The following is a 17,212-nucleotide window of genomic DNA, read 5'->3' on the forward strand; positions in this document are numbered from 1 at the left end:
ACGTGTACATTGTCTCGGAACCTCCGCTCCGCTGTCTTAGGGTGTTTTCACACTTGGTCCCTTTCAGCCAATTTTTGAGAACTCAGTGCGGTTTGCGTAATTTTTTGTGCAGTGTGAACAGGAACTCAGACCCCTCAAAAGACCCCATGAAGTGAACCCGAACTGAGACCATCTCAAGAGCAGTGGCGGTCGGTGCTGCTTAAGATGAGGGAGGATTATTTTTTTACATGATCAGCATGGACTTATTTCTATTACACCATAATGGATGACTGTCATTCATATTCCATTCACCCAGCTCAATGTAACATTGATAGGTTTAGGCTACTACATAATACTCAAATTTGACCTGTACCTATCATGAGGTTGCAACAACCTAGCCTATAAATTAAGGTTTACAACGTAGGTGCACAGGTCCAGAGAATTTTGAGTAAGGTGACAGACAGTGACACATAATGCCTTGCACACCCTTGCCTGCATCTAGCTGATCTAGGGTGTAATCATTAGTCCATTAGTCCAACAATTGCAAATTAGAGTTTCTATTGGACAAATTCAGGTATGTTTTGTTCCGTTTGCTTCCGTTTAAGAAAGGTTTTTCAACAGAATCGGTGGAATGAATACACCCCTGATCACATGCAAACAGTTCACTTTCATAGCAGCCACATAAAAACTGCATGATCACTTGCTCGTTGTATAATTCCTTCTCGCAACTGTCTACGTGCTCTCCTCCTCTCACCTTTTCCCTTCGCTTGTGGACTTCAGTGCACCACACATCAGCTGTCTGTCTGTGACCAGGCGAAGTAACATTTCCAAGCCAAACCTTCATATCATGACTGCTAACCACTACACACAGCCTACATCGTTGTCACGTCATAGTCAACTAGAACCACTAGAACTAACTTGTTAGTAAGCCCTCTACAATCATGCAGTACAGTGTACAGTCAGCAAGCAGTTTAGCAGTTACACCGGCAGGCCCCAGTGGCAATAAATTAATAAAACCAAAAGCTACCTTGACTTGGAAGAGTTCCAGTGTTAGATAGCCCTAGCCAGTTAGCTAACATAGTATCCCTCTCTGTTTGAGCCGGGTGTATGAGTAGGCTAAACTAGCTAGTGGCATTTGGTAGCTAAGTGAATGTAAAAGAAGAAAAAAAACGATCAAATACAGCTCTCTCTTTCTCTTGCTTCTCCTTAATTTTGGAAGAATTTAATTTGTTCAAAACTGTTCAACTATTGTCTTTCTCTCTGAGTCAACTACTCACCACATTTTATACACTGCAGTGCTAGTTAGATGTAGCTTGTTCTTTCAGTATTATATTCAATTCTCTTATCCTTTGAATGGGTGGACAACATGTCAGTTCATGCTGCAAGAGCTCTGATAGGTTGGAGGATGTCCTCTGGAAGTTGTCATAATTACTGTGTAAGTATATGGAAGGGAGTGAGAACCATGAGCCTCCTAGGTTTTGTATTGTAGTCAATGTATCCAGAGGAGGACAGAAGCTAGCTGTTCTCTGGTTACAAAATGGTGCTACCCTATAGAGTGCTGCTGAGGCTGCTGTAGACCTTCCTTACAAATCAGCATGTTTTAATAACTTATTTGGTGACACTGATATATTAAGTATAGTTTTATCTAAAAATTATACCTTTTTGAATGTTTCACTATTTGTATGAAATTCACTGAGGGGGATGGTCCTCCTCTGAGGAGCCTCCACTACTCAAGAGGTGGTCTGACATCGATTAGCCTGAATTTCGTGGTCTGGTTCCAATTTTTTTAAGGCAATGTGAAAAGTAAGCTCCCCAGGTTCGCTTGTCATTATTCCCTCGCCACACTAGACTACTGCAACACCGTTTCCCCTGACACAACCCCTCACACTAGACTACTGCAACACCGTTTCCCCTGCCATAACCCCTCACGCTAGACTACTGCAACACAGTTTCCCCTGCCATAACCCCTCACACTAGACTACTGCAACACTGTTTCCCTGACACAACCCCTCACGCTAGACTACTGCAACACTGACTCCCCTGCCATAACCCCTCACGCTAGACTACTGCAATACAGTTTCCCCTGCCATAACCCCTCACACTAGACTACTGCAACACAGTTTCCCCTGCCATAACCCCTCACACTAGACTACTGCAACACTGTTTCCCCTGCCATAACCCCTCACACTAGACTACTGCAACACAGTTTCCCTGCCATAACCCCTCACACTAGACTACTGCAACACTGTTTCCCCTGACACAACCCCTCACGCTAGACTACTGCAACACTGACTCCCCTGCCATAACCCCTCACGCTAGACTACTGCAATACAGTTTCCCCTGCCATAACCCCTCACACTAGACTACTGCAACACAGTTTCCCCTGCCATAACCCCTCACACTAGACTACTGCAACACTGTTTCCCCTGCCATAACCCCTCACACTAGACTACTGCAACACAGTTTCCCCTGCCATAACCCCTCACACTAGACTACTGCAACACTGTTTCCCCTGACACAACCCCTCACGCTAGACTACTGCAACACTGACTCCCCTGCCATAACCCCTCACGCTAGACTACTGCAATACAGTTTCCCCTGCCATAACCCCTCACACTAGACTACTGCAACACAGTTTCCCCTGCCATAACCCCTCACACTAGACTACTGCAACACTGTTTCCCCTGCCATAACCCCTCACACTAGACTACTGCAACACAGTTTCCTGCCATAACCCCTCACACTAGACTACTGCAACACTGTTTCCCTGACACAACCCCTCACGCTAGACTACTGCAACACTGACTCCCCTGACACAACCCCTCACGCTAGACTACTGCAACACAGTTTCCCCTGACACAACCCCTCACGCTAGACTACTGCAATACAGTTTCCCCTGCCATAACCCCTCACACTAGACTACTGCAACACAGTTTCCCCTGCCATAACCCCTCACACTAGACTACTGCAACACTGTTTCCCCTGCCATAACCCCTCACACTAGACTACTGCAACACAGTTTCCCCTGCCATAACCCCTCACACTAGACTACTGCAACACTGTTTCCCCTGACACAACCCCTCACGCTAGACTACTGCAACACTGACTCCCCTGACACAACCCCTCACGCTAGACTACTGCAACACTGACTCCCCTGCCATAACCCCTCACACTAGACTACTGCCATAACCCCTCACACTAGACTACTGCAACACTGTTTCCCCTGCTATAAACCCTCACATTGGTGCCACAAAAGAGAGAAGATGATGTGCAGGTTGTGGAAGAAACATGCTGTTTTTGGATATTGATTAGCAATTGTCAATAATGCACAGAAATTCCAAAATATGTGTGGAGTTTTATACAGGCACAAGGTTCAGATTATTTGTTTGCAATATGTGATCTATAGGCTAAGAGAGCTTCATAAGCGTTTTATTCGATTGTGGGGTATGAATAGTGTGAGAAGACAACAACATATTTGGTGAGAATCACAACATAGGGTACAAAGTCCTTGCTATCTGGTATCCTTGGGACGTCACCCCGTTGAAGTTGACGTTTAAAATAGTTAAGGTAAGGGTAATGGCAGGGGTTAAGGTTAGGGTCAGGATTTAGGGTAGGGACATCTCAAGGATCCCGGATAGCACTACATTGAGTGTACAATTTTCGATTAAATCATTATTTAATAATTTATTTAATTGTTGTGTTATCAATGATATTTACATGTTAATATTATATTCTGATTATAATAATTATGTCTCATATTTTAACTAAATGCAATCTATTAGCTTCCAAAATGTAAGCACAGTAGGTATGTCTAGCTGATAACTGATAACACGATCTGATGGAATGGCTTTTCCTGTACTTTGTAAAAACCCAGAGTGCGTTGAGTGAATGTTGGAAAATCATCTTGGTTCCTTTTCAAACATAGCAAAAGAGGACTCGGACCACAAAATAGGTGAAGTGAACTGGCAAAAGAGTTGAGTCCTCATTCAAAGGCAAGGGCAGTGTGAATACAAAGAGAACTGAGTTATTTTTTACCACAGAGTTCAATTTAAAGGAGACGGGTGTGTTCACATATAGTCCTCTTTAAAAGAACCAATCAGTCCTCCTTTAAGTGAACTTTGGGGTAACAATTTGTTTTAAATTGTACACCCAAAGTAGGCCCCTTTAAAATGTTGTAATTCTCACCAAATATGTTGTCTTCTCACACTATTCAATCCCCACAATTTAATAAACATATTATGAAGCTCTCTTTGCCTATAGATCACATATTGCAAATAAATAATATGAACTAAATACTCCACAAATATTTTGTATTTTTTTGTGCATCCTTGGAAATCCCTAATCAATATCCAACAACAGCACACATTTTTTCTGTGAAACTGGGGTGTAATCATCAGCCAAACAGTCAACTAAAACGAGAGTTTCTATTGGACAAATTCAGGTAGGTTCCTCCCCTTTTTCGTTCCATCTGCTTCTGTCTAAGAAACGTTTTGCAACAGAATCTGCGTAATGAATACACCCCTGCACATCATCATCATCATCATCTCTCTTTTGTGGCACCAATGTGAGAGGTTATGGGAAACAGTGTTGCAGTAGTCTAGTGTGTGGTGCTGGAATAATGACAAGTGAACCTGCCAAGCTTTGTGTTCACATTACCCTAAAAAAGTTAACCAAACTCAGACCACCTCTCGAGATGTTCTCAGTTCGGTTTTAGAGTGTTCATACTGTACAAAAAGAGTTCACAAAAAAAGTGTGAAAACCCTAAATCGGTTCAACCGCTAAGCCTCGAGCGCCCCACCCCTTCAAGCTAATGAGCAGTCATTATGACTGCAACATTCTAACAGTGTAATTATTACATTTCATATATGCCATCGCAAAAATAATAATTTGGTTGTGTTTATGAAGGTCTTAGGTAACATTAGAATACGAAAGTAACACAATAACATTTTCATTTCATTCATTCGTTTACTGTAGCCTATGTGTAAAAACAAAAAACACAAACACTAACACCAAGACGCATGGACGATGCGCGGTCAAATGATAAAAACATAATTATAAGCGCCATGTGTGCTTTGTAAATAGTGAAAATCTGCACAAAAGCAATAATGGCATTATAATGAATGTAAGTGTCGATATGACAGCGGTCAAAAATAGTCAATTATTGTCAGCTCGTGCTTACATGGTGTGTGTCTTCATGCAATGGCATCAGTTGGAGCATGTCCTTTGTCACATAAACAACAAAAGCTGGTGAGTGTGTTGCTGATGTAGTTTTTTGCTTGAGATGTAGGGCCTGCACTCTCAGGGATGACATTTAGTGCTAATAAGCAGCCTGTAACATTGTCACCGGCTTGTTCTATCCAAATGGTACCAATCCTTCCTCTCTCCTGTCTCACCGTTTAATTTGGCGGTAGCCCAGACACCTGCTCAGTGCGCACCGTTCTGGCTTTTTTGTGCTTAGGCATCGGAGGTTTAGGTTCAGGCTGAGGCTCAGAATACAAAGAATAAACATCAGAGATATCATGATTAATTTCTTCCCCACCATCTGTGTAGTTTTCATTCAGATATTCTCAATTACGCATGCTCTCACTGTCTACTCCATGTAGGCCAGAGTAGACTGATAAGACTGCTGTTCTTCATTCACCTGGTGATTACATAATGTTTGTTTCCCCTCTCTCATGAAATCACCCACTCTCCCCCTTTCTCCCTCCCATCATACTTCATTTATTTAACCTGTTGTTATAGGTGTGAAATTAGCTTCGGTTCAGTTTCGACACAATTATCTGGGTGATTATCAACTGGGCACAGCACTTTCAACTGTCAGGAGAAGGAGCGGAGCAAGCCCTACTGTCAAGAGAAGGAGGAGCAGGGAAAACCATTATAAAAAATGACAAGCCCTCCTAAAACTGCTTATACCTCCAGTTATTTGTGTGATATTTATTTTCTAACAACAACAGTATGTTATGTAGACTTATTTAAGAAAAGTCAAAGACGGAGGGAGGCATGACTTCAAAAAATGGCAGAGTAAAAATGTTTAAATAAGTTAATGAACAGTCCAAATGACTGCTTTAGCGGTTCTAGTGTTTAAGATGACTATATGTGAAAACACCCTTAGTGAAAAAGTGATTGGTCATGTTCAAATACTTTAGAAATGCATCCTACCTTCCTTAGATTGGTTGGATGGGTGGAAGTAAAAGGGTAGGAACATTGTCTTCACCTATCCAATCACTTATAGATCTATGCTTACCTAAATGAAAGGAAGGAAGCGTGTACTGCGACCGGCCCGCGGCAGGAGTTGCTAGTAAGCGATGGGACATTTCTCTTTACCCCTTTATCTTCTCAATTTCGTGGTATCCAATTGGTAGTTACAGTATTGTCTCATCCCTGCAACTCCCGTACGGACTCGGGAGAGGCGAAGGTCGAGAGCCGTGCGTCCTCCAAAACACAACCCAACCAAGCCGCACTGCTTCTTGACACAATGCCCACTTATCCCGGAAGCCAGCCGCACCAATGTGTCGGAGGAAACACCGTACACCTGGCAACTGTGTCAGCGTGCACTGCGACCGGCCCAGTAAGCGATGGGACAAGGACATCCCTGCCGGCCAAACCCTCCCCTAACGACGCTGGGCCAATTTTGCGCCACCCCATGGGTCTCCTGGTCGTGGCCGGCTGCAACAGAGCCTGTACTCGAACCTAGAATCTCTTGTGGCACAGCTAGCACTGCAATGCAGTGTCTTGGACCACTGCGCCACCCGGGAGGCCGGAAGGAAGCATTTCTGAAGTATTCAAACAGGGCCACTGTCGTCGGGGAAAGAGTTGACATAAGAGACCTTCTGGGGACATTTGTCCTCAGACCCAGCTGTGTGACGACATTTGTGGGGTGCACCTGACTGAAGAGGTGTGTGTGGCTCATAATGTATTAATTGGTTAAAGTGTGCATGTGTTGAACGATGATGAAGATAATGAATATTTATTTATCTGTGTACATGCTCCTCTCTGTGTGCATTATCCACCTCTCTCACCCTACCCTCATATATTCCCATGCACACCTTTATGGCGCCACACTCCCATCAGTCTTTCACACATCTTAAATGGTTATTAAGCTCCAGCACATTTGTGAATTTAAGAACATAAAAATATTTATCCTAATGCGGGTAAATGGTGGATGGTGGAGGAAGGATGCGATCGAACCAGTCACGGAAAGAAGCCCAAACATTTAATAGACCATCCCGAACCGTTAGCCAGACCCCCATGCTGGCTTCATCTCCTTCTTCATCTCTTCGCCTCATCTCTTCTCCCGCTCTGCACATGGCGGGGCACATGAGCTTGGTAGACTGGCACAGGTTTAAGGCCGACAAATCACTTTAACAGTTTCTGCCAAACAAAATGAAGTTTAGCACCGAACACCGTTACTTTAAAAACCCAACTGAATGCCGTTTCTTTGAAAACCCAACTGAACGCCGTTACTTTAAAACCCAACCGAACGCCGTTACTTTAAAAACTCAACCGAACGCCGTTACTTTAAAACCCAACCGAACGCCGTTACTTTAAAAACTCAACCGAACGCCGTTACTTTAAAACCCAACTGAACACTGTTGCTTTAAAACCCAACTGAACGCCGTTTCTTTAAAACAAAACTGAACACTGTTACTTTAAAACCCAACTGAACACTGTTACTTTAAAACCCAACTGAACACCGTTACTTTAAAACCCAACTGAACACTGTTACTTTAAAACCCAACTGAACACCGTTACTTTAAAACCCAACTGAACACCGTTACTTTAAAACCCAACTGAACACTGTTACTTTAAAACCCAACTGAACACTGTTTATTTAAAACAAAACTGAACACTGTTACTTTAAAACCCAACTGAACACTGTTTATTTAAAACAAAACTGAACACCGTTACTTTAAAACCCAACTGAACACTGTTTATTTAAAACAAAACTGAACACTGTTACTTTAAAACCCAACTGAACACTGTTGCTTTAAAACCCAACTGAACGCCGTTTCTTTGAAAACCCAACTGAACGCCGTTTCTTTAAAAACCCAACTGAATGCCGTTACTTTAAAAACTCAACCGAACACTTTTACTTTTAAAACCCAACTGAACACCGTTACTTTGAAAATCCAACCAAACACTGTTACTTTTAAAACCAAACTGAACGCCTTTACTTTGAAAATCCAACTGAACACCGTTACTTTGAAAACCCAACCGAACACGGTTTCTTTGAAAACCAAACCCAACCGAACACTGTTACTTTAAAACCCAACCGAACACTGTTTCCTTAAAACCCAACTGAACACTGTTTCCTTAAAACCCAACTGAACACCGTTTCTTTAAAACCCAACTGAATACTGTTACTTTAAAACCCAACTGAACACTGTTACTTTAAAACCCAACTGAACACTGTTACTTTAAAACCCAACTGAACACTGTTACTTTAAAACCCAACTGAACACTGTTACTTTAAAACCCAACTGAACACTGTTACTTTAAAACCCAACTGAACACTGTTACTTTAAACCCCAACTGAACACTGTTACTTTAAAACCCAACTGAACACTGTTACTTTAAAACCCAACTGAACACTGTTACTTTAAAACCCAACTGAACACTGTTACTTTAAAACCCAACTGAACACTGTTACTTTAAAACCCAACTGAACAACCGTTACTTTAAAACCCAACTGAACACTGTTACTTTAAAACCCAGGGGAACAGCTTAACTGGATTTACCATCTTATCTCTGACTTTGTCTTTGGACACACTGATGAAAAGTTGAGATTTTTTTCTGACCTAACATTGTTATCTGTTTTGAAGTGATACTACTGTGGAATGAAAGGGCAGAAAAGATTGCTTCTACTATTGCAACCTGTGAGAGAGCATCAAGTAATGGGCTTATAGTCCCGAAAATTCAATTTTATCTCTGGTTGCTTCTTAACTTACTGTGTCACTTTCACTGGGCAATAAGCTGATCTCAAAACTTCCTTGATTAAGTGAATCATGAAGAAAATATTTGATTCCTTTAAACATGTATGTTGTACTTGATATGACCCCATTGGCATTATGTTGGTCTTCATCAGAAGTCCATGTATTACAATAGACTACTAATTTAAATATCCCCTCCAAGTTTTAGCTACAATTCCCTCTACAATCCCTACTCCTCATTTCCTCCAAGTGACTGAATATCTCTGCTACAGAAACCAAATCAAACAAATCAGATATTGCATTTAGCTTTTTTTTCATGCCTAGTATGAATATCTGAAAAGAGTCACACGGCAGACAGAGAGCTTGCACGATCACATCTGATGGTTTGAATTACGAGGAAATGAATCTGGTTATTCCAGACATCTGGTGTAAAGACCCCAGCCCATTTCACTGATCAGATATTCTATGGGTCTTAACCAGAGTGTAGAGCGAAAGATGATTGTGTTTTGCTACATTACACACTTTGTCTTCTGTTCTTTTCTTTCCCCCCTCATTGCTATAGTCATACTGTTCATGTCTTCAGTGTAAATAGAAATCGTAAAGATGTAATTGAAGATCACAATGTGTTGAAAATACGAATTAATTTTGTCAGTGTTTATGAAAGAAATTGCCACTGCATGGAATCGATGCAGATGTGTCACTTAGTCACAACACCCTTCCCTATTCTTAAGGTTTTCCCCCCATTAATCCTATATTCACAACTCCTGTTGTCTGAGCATATATGTTCAAAGGCTCAGTGACATCCAGCAAATGTGCCATATGAAAGAGTGCATTACCCAGTGTTGCTTCTTGTTCTCCACCATAGATTTATAAACACTATAGGAAACATAGAGTTATAAACATTACAGGAAACATAGAGTTATAAACATTACAGGAAACATAGAGTTATAAATATTACAGGAAACAGAGTTATAAACACTACAGGAAACATAGAGTTATAAACATTACAGGAAACATAGAGTTATAAACACTACAGGAAACATAGAGTTATAAACACTACAGGAAACATAGAGTTATAAACACTACAGGAAACATAGAGTTATAAACACTATAGGAAACATAGAGTTATAAACATTACAGGAAACATAGAGTTATAAACATTACAGGAAACATAGAGTTATAAAATTACAGGAAACATAGAGTTATAAACATTACAGGAAACATAGAGTTATAAATATTACAGGAAACAGAGTTATAAACACTACAGGAAACATAGAGTTATAAACATTACAGGAAACATAGAGTTATAAACATTACAGGAAACATAGAGTTATAAACATTACAGGAAACATAGAGTTATAAACATTACAGGAAACATAGAGTTATAAACATTACAGGAAACATAGAGTTATAAACATTACAGGAAACATAGAGTTATAAACATTACAGGAAACATAGTTATAAACATTACAGGAAACATAGAGTTATAAACATTACAGGAAACATAGAGTTATAAACATTACAGGAAACATAGTTATAAACATTACAGGAAACATAGAGTTATAAACATTACAGGAAACATAGAGTTATAAACATTACAGGAAACATAGAGTTATAAACACTATAGGGGGGTAAATAGTACCCTGCAAAACACCAGTCTCAACGTCAACAGTGAAGAGGCGACTCCGGGATGCTGGCCTCCTAGGCAGAGTTGCAAAGAAAAAGCCATATCTCAGACTGGCCAATAAAAATAAAAGATTAAGATGGGCAAAAGAACACAGACACTGGACAGAGGAACTCTGCCTAGAAGGCCAGCATCCCGGAGACGCCTCTTCACTGTTGACGTTGAGACTGGTGTTTTGCGGGTTCTATTTAATGAAGCTGCCAGTTGAGGACTTGTGAGGCGTCTGTTTCTCAAACTAGACACTCTAATGTACTTGTTCTCTTGCTTAGTTGTGCACCGGGGCCTCCCACTCCTCTTTCAATTCTGGTTAGAGCAAGTTTGCACTGTTCTGTGAAGGGAGTAGTACACAGCGTTGTACGAGATCTTCAGTTTCTTGGCAATTTCTCACATTTCTCAGAACAAGAATAGACTGAGTTTCAGAAGAAAGGTCTTTGTTTCTGGCCATTCTGTGCCTGTAATCGAGCAGACAAATGCTGATGCTCCAGATACTCAACTAGTCAAAAGAAGGCCAGTTTTATTGCTTCTTTAATCAGAACAACAGTTTTCAGCTGTGCTAACATAATTGCAAAAAGGTTTTCTAATGATCAAATAGTCTTTTAAAATTATAAACTTAGATTAGCTAACACAACGTGTCATTGGAACACAGGAGTGATGGTTGCTGATAATGGGCCTATGTAGATATTCCATAAAAAAATCAGCTGTTTCCAGCTACAATAGTTATTTACAACATTAACAATGTCTACACTGTATTTCTGATCAATTTGATGTTATTTTAATGGACAAAAACGTGTTTTTCTTTCAAAAACAAGGACAATTGTAAGTGACCCCAAACTTTTGAATGGTAGTTTATATATTCCAGACTCTGACATTGTTCATTCTGATAATTCTTAATTATTATTATTATTAAAAATATATATTTTGGGGCTATTGTATTGATAGATATTACTGCACTGTTGGAGCTATAAACATAAGCATTGCGCTGCACCTGCGATAACATCTGCAAATCTGTATGTGCCCAATAAACTTTGATGTGATTTGATTAATACTGTGAAATTGTTAAAATTAGTATGATGCCATTTTAGTGTAAGAGCTATTTGAAAAGACTGGCAGAAATTTCAGACTGTTTTGGTGGGATGGAGTTTTGGCCTGCCTGGTGATATCACCCAGTGGTAAATTGGTTAATAGACCAATAAGAAAGAGAGTTCCAAACCTGTCAATAACAGCTATTTTTCAGTTTTCCACTCCCCACTCAGACCACTCCCAGACAGTGTAAGCAACATTCTTGCTTGAGAAATTGTTCTTTTTTTATTTTCCTTTTATCTTCGAAGGACAGATATACATTTTACAAATACATTTTACATATACATTTTGCAAACACATTTTACATACATAGTACTTTTATATAAAGCAGTCACCAAACAATAATACATTACCAAACATAAACTCTTTAATCCCACCTCTCAGCCACTCTCAGCCCATCCCACCTATCACTGTAGACCTCAGCTCTTTAATCCCACCTCTCAGCCACTCTCAGCCCATCCCACCTATCACTGTAGACCTCAGCTCTTTAATCCCACCTCTCAGCCACTCTCAGCCCATCCCACCTATCACTGTAGACCTCAGCTCTTTAATCCCACCTCTCAGCCACTCTCAGCCCATCCCACCTATCACTGTAGACCTCAGCTCTTTAGTCCCACCTCTCAGCCACTCTCAGCCCATCCCACCTATCACTGTAGACCTCAGCTCTTTAATCCCACCTATCACTGTAGACCACCCCCGTTTGGTTTCCATGTGCCATATATTTTTCAATTGTGCTGTAATTTTTTACCTTTCTAATCGTATAGTGTCCACAGATTGTGAGCTAAAGATGAAAACCTTTCCTATGAGTATTATTATATTATGTATTGACTGTGTCACGCCCTGACCTGAGTATTCTTTGTTTTCTTTATATATTTTGGTTAGGTCAGGGTGTGACAAGGGTGATGTATGTGTTTTGTACTACAGATACTTTTGTATTTGTGTCCTCCAACATCTTCACAAGGTCCTTTGCTGTTGTTCTGGGATTGATTTGCACTTTTCACACCAAAGTATGTTCATCTCTAGGAGACAGAACGCGTCTCCTTCCTGAGTGGTATGACGGCTGCATGGTCCTATGGTGTTTATACTTACGTACTATTGTTTGTACAGATGCATGTGGTACCTTCAGGTGTTTGGAAATTGCTCCCAAGGATGAGCCAGATTTGTGGAGGTCTTGGCTGATTTCTTTTGATTCTCCCATGATATCAAGCAGAGGCACTGTGTTTAGGCCTTGAAATACATCCATAGGTGCACCTCCAATTGACTCAAATGACGTCAATTATCCTATCAGAAGCTTCTAAAGCCATGACATAATTTTCTGGAATTTTCCAAGCTGTTTAAAGGTACAGTCAACTTAGTGTATGTAAACTTCTGGCCCACTGGAATTGTGATACAGTGAAATAATCTGTCTGTAAACAATTGTTGGAAAAATTACTTGTGTCATGCACAAAGTAGATGACCTAACCGACTTGCCAAAATTTGTGGAGTGGTTGAAAACCATTTTTAATGACTCCAATCTAAGTGTATGTAAACTTCCGAAATTCAACTGTATGTACCATGCTGTTGGTGGCAATAATTTGATGTAATAATTTAACTTGAAAATCATGCAAGTGTTGAATCAAGTGTTGTTTTTTGTACCCATTCATAAACCATGTGCCATGGAATTGGTACATCGAAAATCTATTCCCATGTATGTTGCAACCTGTATGGCGCAGCTGTCAACATCTTTGTCCTCAAATGAAACTGGTATATTTTTCTATTTCTGCCAATTCCTTTCAGCCAATTTGTAGCTTTAATATTGGGCAGGCAAACAAGTTCCCTACCTTTCTCCCTTTTCCACTTGCCTCCTCCATTTTTGTGGTAATGCTGCAATCAGTTGGTTGTAAATTTGGATTATGCAGATATTCACATATATTTTCGATGCATATCATTCACAAATATATAAATATATTTTTTAAATGTAAATCATAAAGAATGTTATTTTATTAGTCAATATATTTTAGTTTAACCATAACATTTGTAGTAATATTTGTTTGATCTTTTCTGGAGGATAAAACTGAAATTGTAACTAGCTTTGTACGGCTTGTTTAAGAAAGGGCGATACTTTAAACAAAATTTCATTTTCAATTAGTCGGAAATGAGAAGTTGTAATTTTTGAACAAAGGATGAGCTTATGTATGAGTGAAGCTCATAAAAATCTTGAGTCATCGGCATACATTGACACTTTGGTTTTTATCCCCTGGATTTCTAACCCCTTGATGTTCTTGTTGGATCTAATTTTAATAGCTAGTATTTCAATGGCCATAATAAATAGATATGGAGACAACGGACAGCCTTGTTTTACTCCTCTTAAAAGCTCAATATTTTCTGAGAAGTAACTATTGTTTATTATTTTATATCTGGGGATGCTGTACATAACTTTAACCCATTGTATAAGAGAGTCATCGAAATTAAAGTAATCCAGGCATTTATGTATAAATTCAAGTCGTACTTTATCAAACGCCTTTTCAAAATCTGCTATGAAGACCAGGCCTGGTGTCTTTGATATTTCATAATGTTCAATTGTTTCAAGTAATTGTCATATATTATCTTCAATGTATTGTCCATGTAAAAAACATGTCTTATCAGGATGAATATCTGGTAAAACATTTTTTTATTCTATGCTATGCATTTCACCAGAATATTCACATCACAAGATTGAAATGTAAGAGGCCTCCAGTTTTTTTTAAATGGACTGGATATTTATACTTACCACCTGGGTCCTGTTGTCGTAGCAATGAAATCAGACCTTCTTGTTGAATACCTGAAAGTCTACCATTTTTATAGGAGTAATTGAAACATGCTAATAATGGATCTATGAGTACTTAAAAATAGGTCTGATATACCTCTACTGGTATACCATCAACCATCAAATTCTTTGCTAAGAAGCTATTTCTATTTCTTTTTGACCATTTTATTTGAAAATAATCACAGTAAGGTACTTAATTGTTTCCCAGAAATGATTTGATATTGAGATAGAAACGACTGCATTGGACTGTTAAAGCAAACACAATGCATTCGGGAATGATTCAGACCCCTTGATTTTTTTCCACATTTTGTTACGTTACGTTGTTTTTTTCCCCACACATCAATCTACACACAATACCCCATAATGACAAAGCAAAAACAGGTTTTTAGACATTTTTGCAGATGTATATAAAATGAAAACGGATATTAAATTTGCATAAGTATTCAGACCCTTTACTCAGTACTTTTTTAAAGCACCTTTGGCAGCGATTACAGCATTGAGTCTTCTTGGGTATGACGCTACAAGCTTGGCACACCTGTATTTGGGGAGTTTCTCCCGTTCTTGGCAGATCCTCTCAAGCTCTGTCAGGTTGGATGGGGAGCGTCGCTGCACAGCTATTTTCAGGTCTCTTCAGAGATGTTCGATCGGGTTCAAGTCCGGGCTCTAGCTGGGTCACTCAAGGACATTCAGAGACTTGTCCTAAAGCCACTCCTGCATTGGCTGTATGATTTTATATATTTTTATTTAACCTTTATTTAAATAGGCAAGTCAGTTAAGAACAAATTCTTATTTACAATGACGGCCTAGGAACTGCCTTGTACAGGGGAAGAACAACACATTTTTTGCTTGTCAGCTTGGGGATTCGATCTAGCAAACTTTTGGTTACTGGCCCAACACTCAAACAACTAGGCTACCTGCCGCCCCAGGGCTGTTGTCCTGTTGGAAGGTGAACCTTTGTCCCAGTCTAAGGTCCTGATTGTTCTGGAGCAGGTTTTCATCAAGGATCTCTCTACACTTTGCTCCGTTCATATTTCCCTCGATCCTGACTAAGTCTCCCAGTCCCTGCCTCTGAAAAACATCCCCACAGCATGATGCTGCCACCACCATGCTTCACCGTAGGGATGGTGGCAGGTTTCTTCCAGACATGATGCTTGGCATTCAGGCCAAGGATTTCAATCTTGTTTTAATCTCCCTGACCAAGGCCCTTCTCCCACAATTTCTCAGTTTGGCCAGGAGGCCAGCTCTAGGAAGAGTCTTGGTGGTTGCAAACTTCTTCCGTTTAAGAATGATGGAGGCCATTGTGTTCTTGGGGACCTTCAATGCTGCAGACACAATCCTGTCTCGGAGCTCTACGGACAATTCCTTCGACCTCATGGCTTTGTTTGTGCTCTGACATGCACTGTCAACTGTGGACCTTATATCGACAGGTACAGTGGGGAGAACAAGTATTTCATACACTGCCGATTTTGCAGGTTTTCCTACTTACAAAGCATGTAGAGGTCTGTAATTTTTATCAAAGGTACACTTCAACTGTGAGAGACAGAAAATAAAACAAAAATCCATAAAATCACATTGTATGATTTCTAAGTAATTCATTTGTATTTTATTGCATGACATAAGTATTTGATACATCAGAAAAGCAGAACTTAATATTTGGTACAGAAACCTTTGTTTGCAATTACAGAGATCATACGTTTCCTGTAGTTCTTGACCAGGTTTGCCCACACTGCAGCAGGGATTTCGGCCCACTCCTCCATACAGACCTTCTCCAGATCCTTCAGATTTTGGGGCTGTCGCTGGGCAATACGGACTTTCAGCTCCCTCCAAAGATGTTCTATTGGGTTTAGGTCTGGAGACTGGCTAGGCCACTCCAGGACCTTGAGATGCTTCTTACGGAGCCACTCCTTAGTTGCCCTGGCTGTGTGTTTTGGGTCGTTGTCATGTTGGAAGACCCAGCCACGACCCATCTTCAATGCTCTTACTGAGGGAAGGAGGTTGTTGGCCAAGATCTCACGATACATGGCCCCATCCATCCTCCCCTCAATACGGTGCAGTCGTCCTGTCCCCTTTGCAGAACAGCATCCCCAAAGAATGATGTGCTGCAGGATTTTAATCCATGATGGCGTAGTGTGTTACTAATGGTTTTCTTTGAGACTGTGGTCCCAGCTCTCTTCAGGTCATTGACCAGGTCCTGCCGTATAGTTCTGGGCTGATCCCTCACCTTCCTCATGATCATTGATGCCCCACGAGGTGAGATCTTGCATGGAGCCCCAGACCGAGGGTGATTGACCATCATCTTGAACTTCTTCCATTTTCTAATAATTGCGCAAACAGTTGTTGCCTTCTCACCAAGCTGCTTACCTATTGTCCTGTAGCCCATCCCAGCCTTGTGCAGGTCTACAATTTTATCCCTGATGTCCTTACACAGCTCTCTGGTCTTGGTCATTGTGGAGAGGTTGGAGTCTGTTTGATTGAGTGTGTGGACAGGTGTCTTTTATATAGGTAACGAGTTCAAACAGGTGCAGTTCATACAGGTAATGAGTGGAGAACAGGAGGGATTCTTAAAGAAAAACTAGGTCTGTGAGAGCTGGAATTCTTACTAGTTGGTAGGTGATCAAATACTTATGTCATGCAATAAAATGCAAATGAATTACTTAAAAATCATACAATGTGATTTTCTGGATTTTTGTTTTAGATTCCGTCTCTCACAGTTGAAGTGTACCTATAATAAACATTTCAGACTTCTACATGCTT

General features: G+C 40.3%; 1 protein-coding gene across 3 annotated transcripts in view; it reads left to right on the forward strand.

Moving 5' to 3' along the window:
• The window catches only part of LOC112234051 (dipeptidyl aminopeptidase-like protein 6), a 369,775-nt gene that overhangs the window by 287,082 nt on the left and 65,481 nt on the right, over positions 1-17,212 (forward strand). The gene's annotated exons all lie outside the window — the stretch shown is intronic.

Source organism: Oncorhynchus tshawytscha, linkage group LG16 (assembly GCF_018296145.1).
Source record: "Oncorhynchus tshawytscha isolate Ot180627B linkage group LG16, Otsh_v2.0, whole genome shotgun sequence".
NCBI classification, from domain to species: Eukaryota; Metazoa; Chordata; class Actinopteri; order Salmoniformes; family Salmonidae; genus Oncorhynchus; species Oncorhynchus tshawytscha.